Source organism: Patella vulgata, chromosome 8, assembly GCF_932274485.2.
Source record: "Patella vulgata chromosome 8, xgPatVulg1.2, whole genome shotgun sequence".
NCBI lineage: Eukaryota > Metazoa > Mollusca > Gastropoda > Patellidae > Patella > Patella vulgata.
The window spans coordinates 20,273,720-20,297,269 of record NC_065886.2 but is presented as its reverse complement, the minus strand read 5'-3'; the positions used below and the strand labels follow the sequence as shown (position 1 = coordinate 20,297,269).

The 23,550-nt window shown below is 35.5% G+C and overlaps 1 protein-coding gene across 5 annotated transcripts in view; it reads right to left on the bottom strand.

Annotated features, from left to right (window-relative positions):
- Window positions 1–23,550, bottom strand: part of LOC126830154 (beta-1,3-galactosyltransferase 1) — a 72,215-nt gene that overhangs the window by 18,866 nt on the left and 29,799 nt on the right. For 2 of the 5 annotated variants that reach the window (XM_050560446.2, XM_050560443.2), the window contains exon 2: window positions 7,543–7,647. The gene's annotated coding sequence lies outside the window, so the exon portion shown is untranslated. Of the gene's footprint in view, window positions 1–1,824; window positions 1,924–2,066; window positions 2,087–7,542; window positions 7,648–23,550 lie in introns of those variants that run through there. The other 3 variants (XM_050560445.2, XM_056102751.1, XM_056102752.1) reach the window with 3 other exon arrangements.

Sequence of the window (23,550 nt, the reverse complement as noted above, 5' to 3'; positions counted from 1 at the left end):
TGTAGAACCCATTTAAAGCATGCCAATAGCACGTAGACATTCATCATGTTGAAGCCGTCTCATTGCAAATTAAAAGTAAAACACTAAAGCAAAGATACGCTAAACAGTAAATCTTATGCAAGAACCGACAGGAAAGCAAACATGCATGAATAGGATAAACCAGCACGTGGCAGTTTTCATCAACCCTTCCTTGAAGTGTCAAATTTGACAACGAACCCCTCCCACGTGTATGGCGCTATTGCGTGTCGCATGTGTAGCTCAGTGGTTCTGTTGGGGCGATAAGTTCTTCATCTGTGAACATACTATCAAAGCATGTAAAGTGTGCATGACTATTTATCATATCATAACCTGCAAAGGTATTTGTATTTGAATATCGGCTACTTTTTTGAAGAGTATATATCAATTTTAAAACAATCGGATGATAACTTTTGGCGTTAGAGCGTTCACAAGAAATTGTGGACGACTGACGGACGGACGGACGGGGGCGACAGCAATGTACGTCCACATTTCCTTGTGGGCGTATACAAATGACAGGCGGTGCGGGGGAAGTTTCGTTGATTTAGGGTTCACTGCATTTTTCTTTATGAAATCTAAGTGTGTGTCTTATTGAAGAGAATTCAATCGAACCTATCATTTTAATTTTGGATTCTACTTAATATATCTACATAACCCATAGTACCAAAGTCATAACGTTAGTGTCCATAATATTTTTCTAACTGATCGAGGACCATAACTCCAACAGTAATTATCAAAAATCGCTGTTTATAAATATCACGTCAATCAGATGTTAACTGTAATCTCTAGAGCGTCCACGTACAGACAGAGGGACAGGGTGTCGACAATATACGACCACATTTCAAGGTGTGCGTTTATAAATCCATTTCCGACTTCTTCACTTTATGAATATAAAGCGCAAATTGGTGAATGTAAATGAATTTAGTTTCAGATATTGAGACTGCAAAGTATAATAACCAAGTAATAAATAAAATATAACATTGCATACATTGTTCAAATCGAAATAAAGTTACACGGCTCAACCTTTTTTGTGAAGAAAAAATAAATAAAGTGTAGATTTATTTTAAATTAACCTATTGATTTGTCTTCTCGAGATAAAAAAAATATTCTTCGGAAAAAATATTATGTCCATAGATAAAAACTGACAATAAAAGAAATGAAGTTCTGTTCTATAGTTGGCCTAATCTAAAGCGGTTCTGTCAGTTTGAATTAAAGATACATTAGTTAAGATTTTAATAACGAGTTGGCGATTCTTGATATAACAATTCAAAAATAGATGATAAAATTTCAGTCAAATTACTTTATTCTGAACGAAGTTATCACTGTTGGAAGTTTGGACTAGAAATAGGCATCAACTCTCTCCACACCGTCTCCGAGAATTTCCGATCGTTTGATTGGCAGACGATAAGTCCGCCAACATATTCTCGATTATTAAGTAACATTCTCAATGCCTACGATACCCTCCATTATCAAGCCCTTCATCGGAAATCACCGGTAGTGACGTCAGTGATTAACGGTAAAGGTTAAATTGGTAAGCCTGATGTATTAAATATGGACGACTGTTTAAATCCAAGCTGTATCCAGGTCATCCGAGGGTCTACAGAGTTGATTTTGGGCTTATTACGTAAAAAAAGCTCTAATTAATCATTTCTATAAGATTAGTCATATTTAGCTCTTACCTAATGTATCTTTAATATTACATATTGCTACCGATTTCATCATTTCAAAGTTCACACATCACACAGTCATTAAAATTAGACATTTTCTATTTCTGTAACCTTAAATAAACTCTGACCAAAAATCTCATACCTTTCTTGTTTTATGATAATACACCCAAGACGTAGGGATCGTTGATTTCACTTCTTTGTGTATATCAGAATATTAATGTGAACTAGTGTCTTGTGATGCCGCGCCGATCACCACTTCTCAGCATACAAAAGAAACACTGATGTGTGTTTGTAAATATGGATGCATATTGCAGACACATCACTTGAAATATTGCTTTAACTTCCTGTAGTAAGTTTCCTATATAAATGTATCTCTATACTAACCGGACAATAACCCAACTGTGTTCTTCTGCTGTCTTCTATTATAAATACAAGGTCCCATATGTTAGCCTTCTACGTCATGATAAATCCAATTTGTTTGTTTATACAAATCGGTATACATAATTTCCTAAGAATTCGTAGTCCAAATGGCAAATTAAAAATGAGAATATGTGCATAAATTGTTTGTATATTTTGAGCAATGAATTATGGTAGGCAATAAATCAATTTTTAAGCATTCATTATTCTATAACTTTTATTGACAACTACTGACACGTATCACATGTGAACACCCATAATCCATAAACAGCTAAACCTGGTTATTTCGAATAATTTAGCCTGAAGCTCTATAAAAGGGATCCACAAATTAGTTTGGCATTACGATCCAATCATCAACACGCACCTAATTAACGTTACAAACAAACACGCTAATCCCATAGAGGCTAGAGCACTAGCATTAGAACTAATAGACACCAAATGGGCAGACTATCTCAAAATCTATACAGATGGATCGAAAAATAATACACAGGGATTAACAGGGTACGGCATTTTCATACCTAAAGCAAAGCTAAACATCAGGAAAAGGATACCAGAACATTGTTCTGTGTACACCGCAGAACTGATGGCCATTAAAACTGCAATAGAATGGCTAGCCACTCAAACACACCAAAAAGTCGTTATCCTATCAGACTCCCTAAGTAGTATCAAATCCATCGAATCAGATTATTCCAAAAGCAGACAGGGCATAATCCACCAAATTAGGGATATCAATCAAATAATCAAGAATAACGGAAGAGAGGTAGTCCTTGCATGGATCCCCTCCCACATCAATATTTTCGGCAATGAACAAGCTGACAAGCTAGCCAAGGAAGGGTTGCCACTAAATGATATAGAAAATTTAGAATACAGCAGTCAGGAATTCACAAGCATAGCTAAAGATAAAATTAAAAATGCATGGAAAACCCTTCTAAAACAAGAGAATACTCATCGCTATCAAATTGATAGCAATCTTGTAGACAAGGTTTACGTCAATCAACCCTCAATTAAAATATGCCAACTCATCACGAGGCTTAAAACGATAAACGTAATAAAAGACTTCACCTTTACACCAATTAAATGCCCATGTGGACAAATTGCGACCACGTCACACCTGCTAATCAACTGTAATCAATTAAACAAAGAACGTCAATCCGTAATTAAGAATCTAGCAGAGAGGGGAAAAACTCTCTGTCTCAAATCTCTCCTTTCTCCACAACCTGACGATAGATACTGGACATCACAACTTGTCTGGGATTTTATTGAGAATATAGGGATGACCAAATATATAAAATAATAAAATTAATCAATTAAACAGTAGGGCGGAACGTAAAAATGTCCTCTAGAAGGAAGCGTAAACCGCCCTACACTAATAATAAATATAGGCATGACCAGATACATAAAATAATAAAATTAATCAATTAACAGTAGGGCGAAACGTAAAAATGTCCTCTAGAAGGAAGCGTAAACCGCCCTACACTACCAATAAAACTCTTTATTCTTTGCACCTGCTATCACATGTCTCTTGCTGTTATCTATTGTCTTCTGTTCATATATATAAAAACCTAATTATCCTCTTTGTCACTAATCACATTGTAAATTATTGCACCTTGTATACATAACATGTTATTGTCTGCGATATCACCTCGGTGGAAGCGGACGTAAAATACAACTAACTAACAACAACATAGTTTGGCATAATACAACTCAACATGGTTAGTCTTCTGTTAACTACAACTGGTCAATAGTAAACAATTATATAGCTACCATGTTTTGTCAACACTTTGATTAAGTATGATATTTGGCCACTTTTTGCCATACATTTCAAATCTCCGTGTTTTTCAACAAACTGTTTTAGTAGGTGATATACCACCTCGCAAAATAAGAGTTAGATGAGGAACCAGGAGTCAGACAGGTACTCATGTAATGACAACCACGTGTTCTACATCAGAAGACCTTTACTCATATTACTACAAATGATGAATACAAAAATATAAAACCCATAATTTACAATTTACTCCATATTCTTGTATGTCTGTTCATTTCCTTGTACCAATTTCCTTCTCCATGTGTGTAACATGTGCATATTGATCTATATAATGTCTAGAACTAGGTGACTGTTGGGGCTCAAATATGAAACAGAAGATTAACAGAAATAGCCGGTGTTATGCAAATCCTATAGATTAAAGATATAATTATCGGTCATCTGTATATTCTAGGTATTTGAATTAATAAAAAGTGATGGTGGAGGATATGTTGTAACAGGAAATTTAAGATTTCTCAAATTGGTCGATGTCCAAATTCAAAGAACTATCTTTAAGATTATAGATATTCTTTAATGCGACAAAACATTTGAGCAACCAATTCGAAGAACTGTTTCTTTTAAATTAAATAAAAAATAGAATTGTGAGTCAAATTGTTCGGGGTCCATATATAGTTACTTATATTTATACGAAAACATAGTTCTTCCAATGAGGTATCCATTTAGAAGAATATTTTGGATTGTCTTGTTTGTTTTGTTGTTTTTTTTCAAACTAAAAAAATGAGGTTCAAGTAGAAATGAAAGTTACTCTATAAGAAATACATCTGCAAATATCAAAGTTGTACATGACCAGATGATAAACAGATGACGGAAATACTGACTTTCATAATTCTCACTGGGTATTTTGGTTTCTACAATACTGGTGGTCTCTTTTATATAAATCATTTAACATACATTTTAAACATTTGTTAGGTTAAGACATCCGATTCCAACTGGTACAAAAATTTTGAAACAGCTAGATTTTGGTACTAGCTTCAATGACAATGAACACACACAAAAAACTTAATAACCGTTACAAAGAAAATACCCGTTCGACTTAAAATGGTATACATGTATAAAAGATTTGAATTTAGTCATCTCCTTGGCCTCCGGTGTCGTTGTGGTCTAGTAGTTCAACTCCCAGCGTGGACCAAGAAGAACCCTAAGAAAGTGTGTCCGGTTGTTCGCTAGCACGCATGAAGTTGGAAATCAAAAAGGTCACTGACCCGATAACATTCTCCTCTTGAATCGAAGATTGTCCTCACGGCAGCTCAGTGAGTATGGCGCTTGTTCACTAATCAGATTTTTCCGGGTTTGATCCTGGTTTGGGTCGAGAAAGTTCCACGGGATTTACCCGATTAGTTCCCCTTGACAGTGATGCAGGACGGAGGGCTTGACAGGGAAGGGCGTTGGGGCGAAACACCGAGGCCCAGCGAGAGTTCTAAATCGAAATAAAAGTTGGTATTGGTGCAGCTGTCCGAGCAAAACTCGCTGCATGGCGTGTATAAGTCTTTATTATCTCGATAAGACGTTAATCCCCATAAAGAAGTTCATGCATTGTGCTGACGAGACGTTAAACTCCACCCCATTCCATTCTAAGTTCTTATCGATTAGTGATCGATTATTGATTACGTTGTACCTTACCAACGATGATCTTCAAGTTATTGATCAAGGGCCATAACTCTGCCAGTAATGATCACATTCATCAAAAATCAATTAACTTCAATTCGTGGAGGCACAACTTGTAATTATTAAACATATCAAGTTTGGAAGTTGAGCAAATTTTATAACTCTTTAACCCCAAGTCTAAATATACAATAGATGTGTACCTTGTATTTTGCATACCAAAACTAAAGAGCCGAAAAGTCTTCCCAGACCTTCGCTTGTTATGCGAAAGGGATGCAATAAGATTTCACTAACTTTGCAACTTAATCATTCGAGTTGTACCAAATAGACTGATAATACAAGTGTTATTCCTGCAACATCTCCTACGTGACAAACACAGATTTTAAAATTTCGAATTTTGGTCTATAAATAGACAGCCCATATGTCGCCGGGTGAATAACAAGTATGCATTCAGGACTTCAGTCAATTGAAATATTATTACAAGAGGCTTCAACTCGCCACGACAATCGATAGTATAACTAAGTAAACGTAAGAAATAGCTACTCGTAACTTGGCAATAAACAAAACAATTCTTATTCAAGTGATTAATTAGTGTCACACTCTCATAATCTACTTCAGAACATCAATATTTGATTTATTGACATAGATACGACCTATGCAGAGGGTTTTACTCGTCTAATCTGATGATAAATTGTTTAACGCGTTTATCTTATAACGAAAAGAAACAAAACGATTGAAAGTAACAATATATCTTATCAAGAGCAATGTGGACAAATATTTACTCTGTGACAATTTATAAATTCCAAACAAATTAACGTAAGATAAGATACAAACTAAATGGTTAACGGCAGCACAAGAACACTAGTAAAATACCAGGTTAACCTCTTCTGCAATAATAATAGTCACAAGGGTGTATACATTCTGTGTGCACATTCCTGTATTATCTAGGTATTGGAATTAAAAGAAATGTCAGCTGAACTTTATACCCGATGAATGAATCAACTTAAACTGTCATTTAGTTTACGATCTAGGCTTCTACAAGAAACAATTTATTTAATGCACCTGTCATGATTGAGTGAAATTATGATAGACGAGCGAATGAAATGAAATGAAATGAAATGAAATGAAATGGGGTTTAACGTCCTACTGTTTTGCTCCGAACTGGGCTAATGAAGACGGGCATACGCCATACAGTGTGCTATGAGGGAAATTTTGCCCGGACAGCGGCACTACGGCCTACTCTTATATCGAATTCCAACTGTCAAGGGATCTTTTACGTGCACGCCAATGTGTACACGGGACCTCGGTTTTTCGTCTCATCCGAATGACTAGACAGCTGTCCTTGTCAGGCCCTCCGTCCTGCATCCCTGACAAGGGGGAACCACGCCGGAAAATCGGAATGAACTTTCTCGGCCAATGCAGGGATCGAACACCCGACCTCCAGGCTAACGAGCGAATGAAACTTGCTTATATAAACTCAACTCTGAATTACTATTCTTGTATTTACAAAAATAGAATAAGTTTGGCTATACTGACTAGAGTTAAATGATCTTGGTGTTCTTATACAAGTTCTATATGTGCACCAGTTGACTAATGTTCGATTTTATAATATCGATTATTTGACAGTTAACCATTAGGCTAAGATTTTAGGATCATCAGATTTGTCCAAAAAAAAAGTCTGATAGCCCAAATAATATTGCTCGAGTTTATTTGCCAAGTCGGCGGAGTTTAAAAAATATAAAGAGTTCTAAGTTAATGCTGGGTTTAAAATGTTAACATTTTGCCCGACTGTCGGATTAGCTGATCATTATGCACACTATACCATCTATCATAGATATCTTTATATGTTTAGTTTACACTAGCTGTTCACGTTTGGTCAGAAAGTTAAACGGATGAATTTTAGAAAAGGCCCTGCTTAGAAAGTACACTGAATACTTCATATAACCCAAATAAAAAGCAAGATGCATTAGAATGAATAATATTGGCGGGGTTTTGAAAATGTATAATACGCCTACAAACCTTATTAATTTATTAACTAGTTTGGAATATGTGAAGTTTCTGCTGCTTAATAATCGATGATATGTACGTAATCTTGGTTCATGGGTACTGGAATGTTATTCTAGTCTGAAACGAAAAATAACCAAACTTTCATAAATATACATGTATCTTCCAAATTTGTAAAGATAGGTTGCCAGGCAAAGAAACATACACCCACAGCAGCTAAGTCGTCAACAAGTGAGTAACAACCCATTTGATTTCTAATTTTGCCCAATTCTCACATTTAGCATACAAAACATTTAATATCAATTTCCATAATCATTTGAATTGATAGGATATTTCGTCTTATGAGCCTTAAACACTGTATTTAATATAAGGCAATCGGATATTAACTTTAGCCTCTAAAGCGTCCACAAGATTTTTTAAAGTGATCAAGGGCCATAACTATGGCAGTAATTATCGGAAATCGTTAAAAATCAACAGTCTTCTTCGTCTTTTGACCTTAAACAATAGGATTCTTCATTTCATGACCCTAAACACTCTGGAAATCTTTGAGAATCAATAGGCTTCTTCGTCTCATGACCTTAAACACTGTGTCAATCGGATAGTTTTCTTCGTCTTATGACCTTAAACACTGTGTATAAATTTAAAGTCAATCGGATATTAATGTTAGACTCTAGAGCTTCTACAAGATTTTTTAAATAGGCCAAGGGCCATAACACTGGAAGTGCTTGTCGGAAATAGTTGAAAATCAATAGGATTCTTCGTCTCATGACCTTAAACACTGTGTTTGGATTTAAAGTCAACCGGATATTAACTTTATCGTCTAGAGCGTCCACACAAGCAATTGTGGACGCCGGCTCACCGGCCGCCGGACGGATGTGGGAGTCGACAATATACGACCACATTGTTAAACATTAACACGTCTTTTGACGTGTTAACCAATACACACTGCTATTACAATAGTGAGATTTCGTTAAGAAGTATTAGACGCAAGTTTAAAATAATACATTATAGTGTTACTGAACGCGTTTCAAATGGCTAAATTCAAATAAACGGTCGATTTACAAAGTAATGGGATACATTTCACTCAAATTTAAATAAAAAATCGCCGGTGTAAACTAAGTTTAGAACATACGGCCCTGTAGATATATGATCATACTGTGTGGATTAAATAGTACATTATTACAAATAGAACATTTCTTAATCATCGGCATATTGAAGGGCGACTTTCGACGTTTCCAAGGACAATAACTATAATACAGTTCTCAATTCCATAAGGTATACAAATAAACATAGCAAATATTTAAAATAAAATCATTGCGCAAGTCTAAGTTTATAATAATAGTCAATTTGTTGTTCCCAGGTTCAATTTTGAAATAAATAGACGAACTTCATTAATTACTTGCTCATTTATTTTTCTGTAAGGCATTGGCCAATCAAAGCACCTACCACTATGCTTAACTAAAGAAAAAATGCCCATTATCGAACTTCTTCAAGGTACTGATGTAATGAAAGTATACCAAGTTTCTTTCGCTAGCTCAATCATTTAGAACCGACAAACTCAGAAATGCTGAGCATCGAATTTAGATATGGCATTCACAGACAGACGGACGAACCATTTTGATACTCCACTGCTTTCTTCGAAAAACGGGGGAATGTATAAAATATAATGCTTGACCGTTATCGTAGAAACAATGTTGGAAAACCACTTATCAAGAGAAACATACACGTACATAGCAAAATGGCTAGCTATACATAGAATAGAAATACATTACAAATTAAAGTGTGTTAATAAATATGAATGTACATCACACATTATTTTTATTTTTACAGATTCGACGTTTTATGCGATAGCTTATGTCAAATTTCACATTTATGAATATTAACACTGGAATACCGATTCCTTGTAAATAATTTTACTAAAGTAGTAATTATAATTCTAAACAGCTATTCTCGAATAAGATTAGTATCAAAAATTTTTAAAAAAACAAATAAATTTTACCCACAAAGATAAACGTGTACCTGGTTATGTCCCGACAGCACGAATACAAACTACGAAGTAACTACAGGCTGTGTTTTGTACATAGGTGTAGCCTATATGTTTTCCATATAGATCAATGTACATAATAATATGTTATTATACAGACTATCTAGTGAGTCAAATATGGACACCATATGTATTTTAGTCTAACAAAACAAACCAAGATATCACACTGCTCTTCGTCTTCCGCTAGATCAAGGTTCTATTTTTTGACGTGTCCTTGTACCCTAGAGTCCATTAGCGCCCCAAACAGAAGTGCCATATTTATTTTTAAAGGCGATTTAGAACATGTGTGTTTTAGGTGTACTGATTCAGTGTGATATACATTTGTATTGTATAATTTAAATAAACAGAACTTCCCGCTATAATTTCGGGTTTCGGAGAGAGGGTCTTTTCTAGCCTGTTATAGGGTTATAATATGCAGGTTACTGCTAACATTTAATTAATCTCGGTCACCCAGTACCTCCTAGTCTTCAATAGTTGTCTAAATGATAGAGACTACCATTTAATTACCTCTTGCCATCCAATAGTCGATCACTTTAAGGCGACTCAATATTTTGAGCTGAAGCTTTTAGACAACGTAAATAGTCCAATACACAAAAAACACATACTTATGGAAAAACAGCTACTTATTTATTTGGGCGACGTTTCGAAGAGTATTCTCTCAACGTTATCAAGCTAATACAGTAATACAAGAATAATGAGATCATATTTTCCCTCTAACCTGTTGACTGTATTGATAGAGGTTACTGCCACATCTCCATATTGATGGCGATAATAATCTTTAAGAGGCATTTAGTAACTGGGTAGAGCAATACACAAAAAACACATACTTATGGAAAAACAGCTACTTATTTATTTGGGCGACGTTTCGAAGAGTATTCTCTCAACGTTATCAAGCTAATACAGTAATACAAGAATAATGAGATCATATTTTCCCTCTAACCTGTTGACTGTATTGATAGAGGTTACTGCCACATCTCCATATTGATGGCGATAATAATCTTTAAGAGGCATTTAGTAACTGGGTAGAGCAATACACAAAAAACACATACTTATGGAAAAACAGCTACTTATTTATTTGGGCGACGTTTCGAAGAGTATTCTCTCAACGTTATCAAGCTAATACAGTAATACAAGAATAATGAGATCATATTTTCCCTCTAACCTGTTGACTGTATTGATAGAGGTTACTGCCACATCTCCATATTGATGGCGATAATAATCTTTAAGAGGCATTTAGTAACTGGGTAGAGCAATACACAAAAAACACATACTTATGGAAAAACAGCTACTTATTTATTTGGGCGACGTTTCGAAGAGTATTCTCTCAACGTTATCAAGCTAATACAGTAATACAAGAATAATGAGATCATATTTTCCCTCTAACCTGTTGACTGTATTGATAGAGGTTACTGCCACATCTCCATATTGATGGCGATAATAATCTTTAAGAGGCATTTAGTAACTGGGTAGAGCAATACACAAAAAACACATACTTATGGAAAAACAGCTACTTATTTATTTGGGCGACGTTTCGAAGAGTATTCTCTCAACGTTATCAAGCTAATACAGTAATACAAGAATAATGAGATCATATTTTCCCTCTAACCTGTTGACTGTATTGATAGAGGTTACTGCCACATCTCCATATTGATGGCGATAATAATCTTTAAGAGGCATTTAGTAACTGGGTAGAGCAATACACAAAAAACACATACTTATGGAAAAACAGCTACTTATTTATTTGGGCGACGTTTCGAAGAGTATTCTCTCAACGTTATCAAGCTAATACAGTAATACAAGAATAATGAGATCATATTTTCCCTCTAACCTGTTGACTGTATTGATAGAGGTTACTGCCACATCTCCATATTGATGGCGATAATAATCTTTAAGAGGCATTTAGTAACTGGGTAGAGCAATACACAAAAAACACATACTTATGGAAAAACAGCTACTTATTTATTTGGGCGACGTTTCGAAGAGTATTCTCTCAACGTTATCAAGCTAATACAGTAATACAAGAATAATGAGATCATATTTTCCCTCTAACCTGTTGACTGTATTGATAGAGGTTACTGCCACATCTCCATATTGATGGCGATAATAATCTTTAAGAGGCATTTAGTAACTGGGTAGAGCAATACACAAAAAACACATACTTATGGAAAAACAGCTACTTATTTATTTGGGCGACGTTTCGAAGAGTATTCTCTCAACGTTATCAAGCTAATACAGTAATACAAGAATAATGAGATCATATTTTCCCTCTAACCTGTTGACTGTATTGATAGAGGTTACTGCCACATCTCCATATTGATGGCGATAATAATCTTTAAGAGGCATTTAGTAACTGGGTAGAGCAATACACAAAAAACACATACTTATGGAAAAACAGCTACTTATTTATTTGGGCGACGTTTCGAAGAGTATTCTCTCAACGTTATCAAGCTAATACAGTAATACAAGAATAATGAGATCATATTTTCCCTCTAACCTGTTGACTGTATTGATAGAGGTTACTGCCACATCTCCATATTGATGGCGATAATAATCTTTAAGAGGCATTTAGTAACTGGGTAGAGCAATACACAAAAAACACATACTTATGGAAAAACAGCTACTTATTTATTTGGGCGACGTTTCGAAGAGTATTCTCTCAACGTTATCAAGCTAATACAGTAATACAAGAATAATGAGATCATATTTTCCCTCTAACCTGTTGACTGTATTGATAGAGGTTACTGCCACATCTCCATATTGATGGCGATAATAATCTTTAAGAGGCATTTAGTAACTGGGTAGAGCAATACACAAAAAACACATACTTATGGAAAAACAGCTACTTATTTATTTGGGCGACGTTTCGAAGAGTATTCTCTCAACGTTATCAAGCTAATACAGTAATACAAGAATAATGAGATCATATTTTCCCTCTAACCTGTTGACTGTATTGATAGAGGTTACTGCCACATCTCCATATTGATGGCGATAATAATCTTTAAGAGGCATTTAGTAACTGGGTAGAGCAATACACAAAAAACACATACTTATGGAAAAACAGCTACTTATTTATTTGGGCGACGTTTCGAAGAGTATTCTCTCAACGTTATCAAGCTAATACAGTAATACAAGAATAATGAGATCATATTTTCCCTCTAACCTGTTGACTGTATTGATAGAGGTTACTGCCACATCTCCATATTGATGGCGATAATAATCTTTAAGAGGCATTTAGTAACTGGGTAGAGCAATACACAAAAAACACATACTTATGGAAAAACAGCTACTTATTTATTTGGGCGACGTTTCGAAGAGTATTCTCTCAACGTTATCAAGCTAATACAGTAATACAAGAAAATATGATCTCATTATTCTTGTATTACTGTATTAGCTTGATAAATAAGTAGCTGTTTTTCCATAAGTATGTGTTTTTTGTGTATTGCTCTACCCAGTTACTAAATGCCTCTTAAAGATTATTATCGCCATCAATATGGAGATGTGGCAGTAACCTCTATCAATACAGTCAACAGGTTAGAGGGAAAATATGATCTCATTATTCTTGTATTACTGTATTAGCTTGATAACGTTGAGAGAATACTCTTCGAAACGTCGCCCAAATAAATAAGTAGCTGTTTTTCCATAAGTATGTGTTTTTTGTGTATTGCTCTACCCAGTTACTAAATGCCTCTTAAAGATTATTATCGCCATCAATATGGAGATGTGGCAGTAACCTCTATCAATACAGTCAACAGGTTAGAGGGAAAATATGATCTCATTATTCTTGTATTACTGTATTAGCTTGATAACGTTGAGAGAATACTCTTCGAAACGTCGCCCAAATAAATAAGTAGCTGTTTTTCCATAAGTATGTGTTTTTTGTGTATTGCTCTACCCAGTTACTAAATGCCTCTTAAAGATTATTATCGCCATCAATATGGAGATGTGGCAGTAACCTCTATCAATACAGTCAACAGGTTAGAGGGAAAATATGATCTCATTATTCTTGTATTACTGTATTAGCTTGATAACGTTGAGAGAATACTCTTCGAAACGTCGCCCAAATAAATAAGTAGCTGTTTTTCCATCAGTATGTGTTTTTTGTGTATTGCTCTACCCAGTTACTAAATGCCTCTTAAAGATTATTATCGCCATCAATATGGAGATGTGGCAGTAACCTCTATCAATACAGTCAACAGGTTAGAGGGAAAATATGATCTCATTATTCTTGTATTACTGTATTAGCTTGATAACGTTGAGAGAATACTCTTCGAAACGTCGCCCAAATAAATAAGTAGCTGTTTTTCCATAAGTATGTGTTTTTTGTGTATTGCTCTACCCAGTTACTAAATGCCTCTTAAAGATTATTATCGCCATCAATATGGAGATGTGGCAGTAACCTCTATCAATACAGTCAACAGGTTAGAGGGAAAATATGATCTCATTATTCTTGTATTACTGTATTAGCTTGATAACGTTGAGAGAATACTCTTCGAAACGTCGCCCAAATAAATAAGTAGCTGTTTTTCCATAAGTATGTGTTTTTTGTGTATTGCTCTACCCAGTTACTAAATGCCTCTTAAAGATTATTATCGCCATCAATATGGAGATGTGGCAGTAACCTCTATCAATACAGTCAACAGGTTAGAGGGAAAATATGATCTCATTATTCTTGTATTACTGTATTAGCTTGATAACGTTGAGAGAATACTCTTCGAAACGTCGCCCAAATAAATAAGTAGCTGTTTTTCCATAAGTATGTGTTTTTTGTGTATTGCTCTACCCAGTTACTAAATGCCTCTTAAAGATTATTATCGCCATCAATATGGAGATGTGGCAGTAACCTCTATCAATACAGTCAACAGGTTAGAGGGAAAATATGATCTCATTATTCTTGTATTACTGTATTAGCTTGATAACGTTGAGAGAATACTCTTCGAAACGTCGCCCAAATAAATAAGTAGCTGTTTTTCCATAAGTATGTGTTTTTTGTGTATTGCTCTACCCAGTTACTAAATGCCTCTTAAAGATTGTAAATAGTCCAGTTCTTTACTGTTTGGTGGTTGAATTGCACCCTTCTTTTGAGAAGATTGATTGTTAAAATTCCAACTTCAACTTTAATATTGCACATGTCCAGTAAAACGCATTAAGGCGAACTAAGTAACATTTTAGACTAATGAGTTGTACGTCTTCACTGTAATTTAGAAGTTGGATATCACATGCTGATATCACACCATCTTACCGGGTTGGTGTGCCTCCCCAGCAAACATAAATTGTTAAACAATGTCGAGTAAATATGCTAGTACATAATGAGATTAGGATCATAATGATGACGGTTACAGATAATCGGTTGATGTCGCCCCCCCCCCTCCCTGTGAAAAAATTGATATACATTGTCCGTCAATTTTACAGCACCCCGAGAACACTTCTCGCCCCTCTGGTTGCTCTGAGCTAGTTACGACCCTGTATATTTATGGTTCCAGTGGGCAAATTTTGAACATGAGTCACAGGTCAAGAAATTTGGCCAACACATTATGGCTGACTCATTTTGATCAAATTAACACAGAAATGTTTTACAACATTTTTGGATTACAAAATGGTGGATGACATCTCTTCGTAACTAGAAAAATGTGTACCATGTAACAGAAAGAGGAAAATGGGCGGAGTAACATATAATCTTACCATGACTCGGTGACTAGGCGGAGATTTTTCTCGGAAGTGCAACAGGTTCTCGAGGAAGACAATTCATTAGTATATATTTTTCTTAGATAAAAATATCTTACAAAGGAATGGTTACAATTTAGGTGATATAGTTTTATTTAACTTTATGATTCATCAAGAACATTTCATATAGGGTTACTGCTGCAGTTGATTGACCAATATAGAGGGAATAGAATCGAATGGGTTGCTTGGGCTTCGACTTTACAATCACTATAAGACAAACTTTTATGGTTACGTGAAAATTTGGCCCTGACAACGATGCTTCCGTTTACTCTTTTTCGAATCCCAACCTCCAAATTGTACCGGGGACCTCGGTTTGTTCGTGGCATGTAAACAACTAGACAAACTTTGCTTGACATGTTCATAGGAACCACCCATCACAAGTAAAACCGGCGTCAAATTTTATACTAAAAATAAATAGTTGATTTGTTAAATACCACTCATTTAGCATTTGTTACATAAAGACAATGAACAATACACACGTGAACAAGCAACATTACCTTCAAATTTTAAAATATTTCATGAACAATCAGATTGTTTCATGAAAGGCTATGATGCATGGTTATCATTTGAAATACAGGGATTTTAACTATTTTGCGATGTGGGCTGATTTTCAAAGCTAATTTTCCAAGAAACCGACAAAGATATGGCTTCCAATCTGTCTGTTCTAGAAATACACATAGAAACACTATACATGTGGCCATAGATAGGGTGCTATCTATAAGCTATGACCATTTAACCATCCATAAATAATAGTCTGAAAAATGGTTACGAGTGTCGGCCATAACATCCGGACACTTTTGAGTAAAAAATAGGTTACGTGCTCTTGTTTTGAAATTAGTCTCGCTTAACCAGTCTACCGACCATTTTCCGTCTGATTGACAGGCCGGAATAATCAAGACTACTTTTTTTACGAAACATAACAGAAAGCTGGAACAGGAAATTGAATTTAGAAACACGCACGTTAGGCAACTCAACAATTGTTTTAAGAACCTTGTAAAAAGTAAAATGAAACTACTGCTAGTATCATACCCTTGCTTAACCCGAGTGTTTCAAAGATATTATTTGTACTAAACCAAAAGATGCCGCTCCTAACGGTATACTTGATAGATGCGTAGTGAAATTCACGTGCGATGGCTATTTATAGACTCTGTTATCGTACCGCTGGGCTAGCCAAATATCACTGTATCTGTACGGCTAATCAGAACAGTGGACATATCATAAAGTCGCATGGGTCTTTAGAAAAGGAAGTGGGGGGGGGGGGCACATAAACTGCACGAGGGACAGAACAGGCGACCCCACTTCTTATCACATACGGACATGGGTCAAAACCACGACACTTGGATCTAAGAGAGACTTTATTATATCAGAACAAAGTGTTGAGTTGGGTTGATTCGACATGCTATTTTGGTTAGTTGAACAAGCTTCATTTCCGATTATGTGTCGAAAGATTAAGCTGAAGTCGGCGTGTTTAGTAATTCTAAAATATTACGGCCAGCTGCAGATGTCGTCACGGGATGTAAACAGGACTTGCACTAACCCTTACCCTAACCAACAATCATCGGAAACAATAACGAGGCCTTAACATTTAGATTTGACCAGTCGAAGGTAGAAAACAGACTGTCACCCATTACACAAAGGAGCATACAAATGAAATCAACAATTACTTTTTTGTTGATCCAAATAAAACGGGTCTAGTCATTTCAAGAAAACTCCAATGATCCTGGAACAATCGAACCATATCCAGATTGATCTGTTAGCCATGTTTTACAGTAGAAACAAGTGGACCGTCAACATTAAGGCTTTTATAATCTTAAAGAAAACGTGATGACATTACAGTAATTGTATCTATGAATAAATCTGACCTGGTTAACCTATTACAACAAAACTTGTATATTTACTATAGTATCAACTTACTTTATACCTAAACTATTTCTATAATAATCTATTGGGTCAACCCTTGAAATCTTAGTCTACTGTCTCCCCCCGCAATAATTTTACCTAAAATCTTTATAAAGGCATTATAGCTTAAAATCTGTATCTATACAAATGTGTGTGTATATGTATATGTGCCCATCACACTTCGTCGCCGCGCTCCACCCTCACATGTGGTATCAAATTAACCAGCATGACCCAGTGAATGTTTAAAGGGCCGATCCCGATAATATTTTGGAGAATAAAACTGCTTAATTTTGTGTTAAAATTCCTTAACATCCTCTAACTTAGGGTAGAGCAACTAACTCAATATGTGATATATTTTCAAACAACTTAAACCCGTCAGTCTTAATCTGGAAATGGAGACCGATGTCCCAAGCTGTATTATGCGGTGTCTGGATAAAAACAGCCTTTTTTTATATAAAAATAACGTGTAGGTGAAATTTACCTTTCGTTATCAAGTACAGCACATGAGTCATTCACTGTATAGACCTTTAAAAAAACCGGAATCGATTATCAAGTCACCCAACGAAAAAATTGACCCAAAATCTTAAAAGGGTTACGTGTCCGGATAAGCAATTTTGACGTTCAGTCCAAACGACTCAATATTTTGAGCTGAAGTTTTGAGACGGGGTAAATACACCATTCCTCTATATTTTGACCCTTAAATTTCATACGTACTCAGACTTTTATTTTTGAGACTCTGTTCAAATCGGGATATTCCCTTTAAGGCCATTGAATTTGGGTCCCCGGCGAATTGGGTCTGGGCCCCGGGCGAATCACGCTTCATTGCCGAGCTCCACCTCCACATAATATGTGGTATCAAATTAACCAGCATGACCCAGTGAATGTTTTAGGCCATCGAATTTGGGGTGGGTTTTTTTTTTTTTGTTGTTTTTGTTTGGTTTTTTTCAAGTGTTGCGAGTTCCCTATACATACTCATCGCAATTCGCACACACAAAAGACCATTCAAACTGTATGCTTTGATGTCAACTAGACCAGTAGCTAACTGCCGACACAACCTGGTCTGTTTCTGTATACTATAATTAAAGCAATGGTGTTTTTGATTATACAATTTTAAATCAATTAGATCTATTCATATTTAATTTTAAAAACTGCACAAAACCATTAAAAAGAGCTGCGAAGGGGAAATGTCAATAAATTAAAAGCTACTTTTGACATGCCTCGCCATATCCTCGAGTCCCCGCCAGCTATTTTCTCCTTTATTCCTGAGGTCACGGTGAGTAAATTTAATTTATCGTTTTAGCCTGGTTACGGGTTAATTTTTTAAACTGCAATTCGTGATTTAATACAACTTGAGCTGTTTATTTTGGATTTTCTTTTTGTCAAACAAAATCTTTCAATAAACTTGCATAATTCCGACAACCACACATAGACATTAGTTGAGCAAACACAGTCAATAAAGCATATTACTGCCACAAGAGTTCCAGATGATGACCTTCCACACTTTACGAGTATTTACCGATGAGGCGAATTCATATATTGCTCTATTTTGACGAAATCGTTCAGGTAATTTTGGAATTAGTTTCTGGTTATTTGAGTAAGTTCTTGCCTTTCACTATATAAATCGGAGCAGAACAGTAGGACGTTAAACCCCATTTCATTATATTTCATTATATAAATGGTATATTTCACGTCCCCCTGCTAACGTTTTATGTCATTCTAAATTAAAATCACATGCCTATATCGATTTAGTCTTGTCAAGTAAGAGTTGCGACCCTTCCCAAAATAAATCCCATTATTCATGCATTATTATTTATAAACAAACATGAATTGTGACGACGTATTAGGATTAATTAAAAAAACATAAAAAAAAAACATAGATATGGTCCATGAAGATAGAAATTTTTCCATAGCAAAATTAAGATTTTCTGAAATGGCAATTCTTAAAAAAATTTCATGGGTGTCGACATCGTGTTTTATGGGTAGACTTTGTTCATGATCATGTAAAAGACCGGATAATCTAGATGATGACCTATTAATCTCAAATGAGTCAAATGTTGACAACCCATCCAGCTTTAATGATCCGAAGACGGCATCACTTCATTTTACCATTATGACGAATGAAGCCAGTGACGCCATTTTGGTTAACTCAAAATATTAAAATTAAACATACATTATGTAAGATTTGGATAAAAAGCTAGCCATTCTTGCTATAATAGTTTGAAAATGGATAATGTAAAATGAATAATTTGAAATTTTCATTCCAATTACTCTATAATTGTGAGCGAAGATATTAGCCTTTGGCGGTTTGACAACACGTATAATGCAATAATTGCAACCACCGTACCGGTTGTTCGAAGCTAAGTCTCGCTCCTCCATTTTTAAATTAAATTAAAATATGGCTGAAACGTTCTAATCTATTTAATATCGGAGAAATCCAATACCATCGAGAGTTGATTATGGCCTGGATCAGTTAATTAATGTCTAATTAATAATTTAGAAAACATTTCAGGCCTAAATAAAGACCTGCAATCATATAGGCAGATTTAGCTCTTGCATAATGTATGTTTAATAGGTTGAGTGGAGTTAAAGATACATTATGTAAGATTTAGATAAAGAGCTGACCATTCTTGCTACAATACCTCAAAAATAGATAATGTAAAATGAAAACATTGAAAATTTCATTTAAATTACTTTAATCTGAGCCAAGTTATCACTGTTTGTAGTTTTGACAAGATGTGTGCATTGCTTTCCCATTTTTAAATTATTTTTTTAAATGGCGAACCGTTCTAATCTAGTTTAAATCTCGAGTATCCGATGCCATCGAGAGTTGATTATGGTCTTGTGTTAATAAATGTCTAACTAATAGTTTATATAACATTTCAGGCATAAAGAAAGACCTGCAATAGGCAACGAAACATACGCCCACAGCAGCTAAATCGTCCGGGTAGTCAACAAGTGTTGTCGCATATTTTTACTTTTTTCGGTAATGAAACATTTATTATACACTAAAATCTGATTAAGAGTAACAACTCATGAAGTAATTATCATAAAACCATTAGAATTTGTTTGGTTTTTATAAAGTTCTGCCCCATGCTAACGTTTAGTATACCAAAATTTTAATATCATGGATTTAGCTGTTCAAGTCATACATATTCATTAAAAATCAATATACTTGTTCGTCTGAAGATCTTAGCCTCTAGAGTGTCGTCACAAGATTTTTCAAAGTGATCAAGGCCATAACTTTGGCAATAATTATCGGAATTCGTTGAAAATCAATAGGAATCTTCGTCTCATTACCCCAAACACTGTGTATAAATTTAAAATCAATCGGATATTGACTTTGGCCTCTAGAGCGTCCACAAGCAATTGTGGACGCCGGACCGACGGACGGACGGACGTCCGGACGGACAGGGGCGACGACAATATACGTCCACATGAAAATGTGGGCGTATAAAAATTGTGACCTGTAGAGTGTCCACAAACAAATTGTGGACGGACGGACAGGGGCGACGACAATATACGTCCACATGAAAATGTGGGCGTATAAAAATGATAATTTATAATTTTATTTATTATGTTGTGCCAAATAAATCTATCTATCAACCAGATTGACATTCAAATTACATTTGTGTCTGCAACGGACAATGACTAGAATATGATCGTTTTTAATGTTGGCATTTTAAGCCAAGGGACCCATGCAAGCTTCCACTGATTTCCATTAATGACTTACAGATTTGATTCCAAAGTCGGGTTAATATTTCAATGATATTCAAAATGCTTGTTTTTCTTTACTCATAGGTAGCTTAGTTCTTATTGTTGCTAACTATGTTCATGTTCACATCTTCGGGACTTTTAAGTCATAATCTCTCAACCAAGTGTCAATATATGGGTATGCCATGGCTCAGATATACGTAAACCCATTCTAGCGCATGTGCCGCCTCTCTCCCCGCCCTAATGTGCACTAAGTTTGGTCTGATTAATGTCCGTCGGAGGCCCCAGCTTCATTAATTATTAGAGATAATGGAGAATTTATGAGATGTTCACCCATGGAAAATTAAAGCAATCCGCTTATTTAAGAAGAATATCACATTACATTTATTTCAATTAAAAACTGAGTTCGATTCTTGCACTACATGACTCCTCTACAAATTATTATAATGTGAAAGTTGAATCTTTAATAAGATTATCAGTCCAAAAATGGTTCAATTCTACCAATCTATGCGGTACCCTTTATAACAAGACAGTCGCCATCTTATTTTTCGTAAACCAAATTGATGGGCCGGTTTTTAATCCGACTGAATCCAAGCAGGTAGATTATCTAGCGTTGGTATTTCGGGAGAGAGAGTGAGGGGTGGGGGCAGAATGAAATGGCCAATAGAATTCCCGATTAGAGTCTTCAGGGCCACGACAGGAAAGGCCGGTCGCCAGAATTCGCAAAGCGCGCCGTTGAAGGATATGTTGGGGGGTGTTAATTCTGTCTGTGAATACAGCCTTAATTATATGGTTTTGCAAAATAAATTCAACCCAATGCGCATCTGAGCTCAATCAGTTGCATTCACAGACATTTACGTCCCGAAAAACTGACAAAGAAAATAAATGATGCAACCATAACGCAGAGTGACTACTCCTAGAGTAGCGCCAAGCAGTTTTTATTCACTGATTTTAAGTTTTTTATCCATTAGTCAATTTAAAGCCCGAAAATTGTCGTACAATGCAGATTAGCAAAAAAGTAATGGGGTTTCGGGCACCCTATTTTGTTGACTAGAAGGCAAAATAAATTTTTTCAGAAGAAATATTATATTTCTAATTCCCCCCCCCCCCTCCATATAGTCCATCTTCCCGGAACAGCCCGGCATATTGTCAAAATAATCAGAGAGACGCTGTTATGGGTTAACTAATATGGCGTTGATGACTTCAACAAAATGAGACGTAATGCCGCTTCCAGATCATTAAAGCTTCTTGGTCTGAATGATACAGACCAGTATCGATTCGTTTTATTATTTATGCTGCATTTCACTGAGACCAGCGGCTGCCAGGCAGGATACGCCCACATTTTCGAGAAATGAAATGAAATGGGGTTTAACGTCCTACAGTTTTGCTCCTAAACTGGGCTAATGAAGACGGGCACACATTTTCGAGAGATGGATAGAAAACAAGAGATGGATAGAAAACAAGCTAAAACGAGAGTGATTTTTCCTACAATCAAGGGCCATAATTCAGGAAATTACAATTCGATATGCCCGAATATTGAAAGGAAACGAGATCTTTGGGTTATAAACTTACATTTCAAGTTTCAACAAAATCGGATAAAAATTGTGACCTCTATAAGGGTCCACAACCTGGATATACCATATTTTTACGCAATTTGAGAACGAGGGGCGGCCATTTTGTCTGTCAGTTTTGGGCCGATTTTCACGAAATTCGAACTCAGTCGTCCTTAGGGTGTAACGGTGATATAATTATACTATTTTTTAAATCGGATAAAAATTGTGACCTCTATAGGGTCCAAAAGCTAAAAATGCGATTTTTCGTACAATCAGGGGCCATAATTTAGGAAGTTACGTTCTGATATGCGCGAATATCGGAAGGAACCGAGATCTTTGGGTTATAAACTTACATTTCAAGTTTCATTGAAATCGGATAAAAATTGTGGCCTGTAGACTGTTCACAAACAATTGTGGACGGACAGGGGCGACGACAATACACGTCCACATGAAAATGTGGGCGTATAAAAATAAAATAAACGAAACGAAACTGTAATAAACTTTTAATTAGATTCGGACAAGCGTAATAGCTTGGTATTATACAAACTGCGATGTTAATTAGGTCCGGTGCACTTTTGACAAAAAGTGATTTGTTACGGTTACAATAGAATGCCTTAAATGTTGAGCCGGAAGTTAACACGTGAAGCTGTACAATATATAAAACTTTTTTAATTGATAGACGTACCAAGGGAAAACAATATTCCGGATAAATATACACCAGATCAATCTTATTTTTTGCAATGAATGTTACTATAAATATCCTGCACACGCAAGTATTTATCAAAGAATATGGTTTATGTGCACAATGCAAATGCTCTGATGAATTATTCCACTTGTCTCCATTAACCAGGCGTTATACTTACCCAGCAGGAAGATTATATCGGGGTTTTACATGTTTATGATCCGGTTGTGAAATAGCCGTTAGCCGACTGACTGAATAATTATCGCATATTCGCTAACAAACTGCAGTGTGCCATTAGTTTCCGTGAAAGATCAAGTTGCTGGTATGGAATGAAACTTCCGCCATAGTTCACAAACTGTTCACTAAACTTTTCACAATCACATTGCTACAAACTAAGATTCTAAAATTTAAAA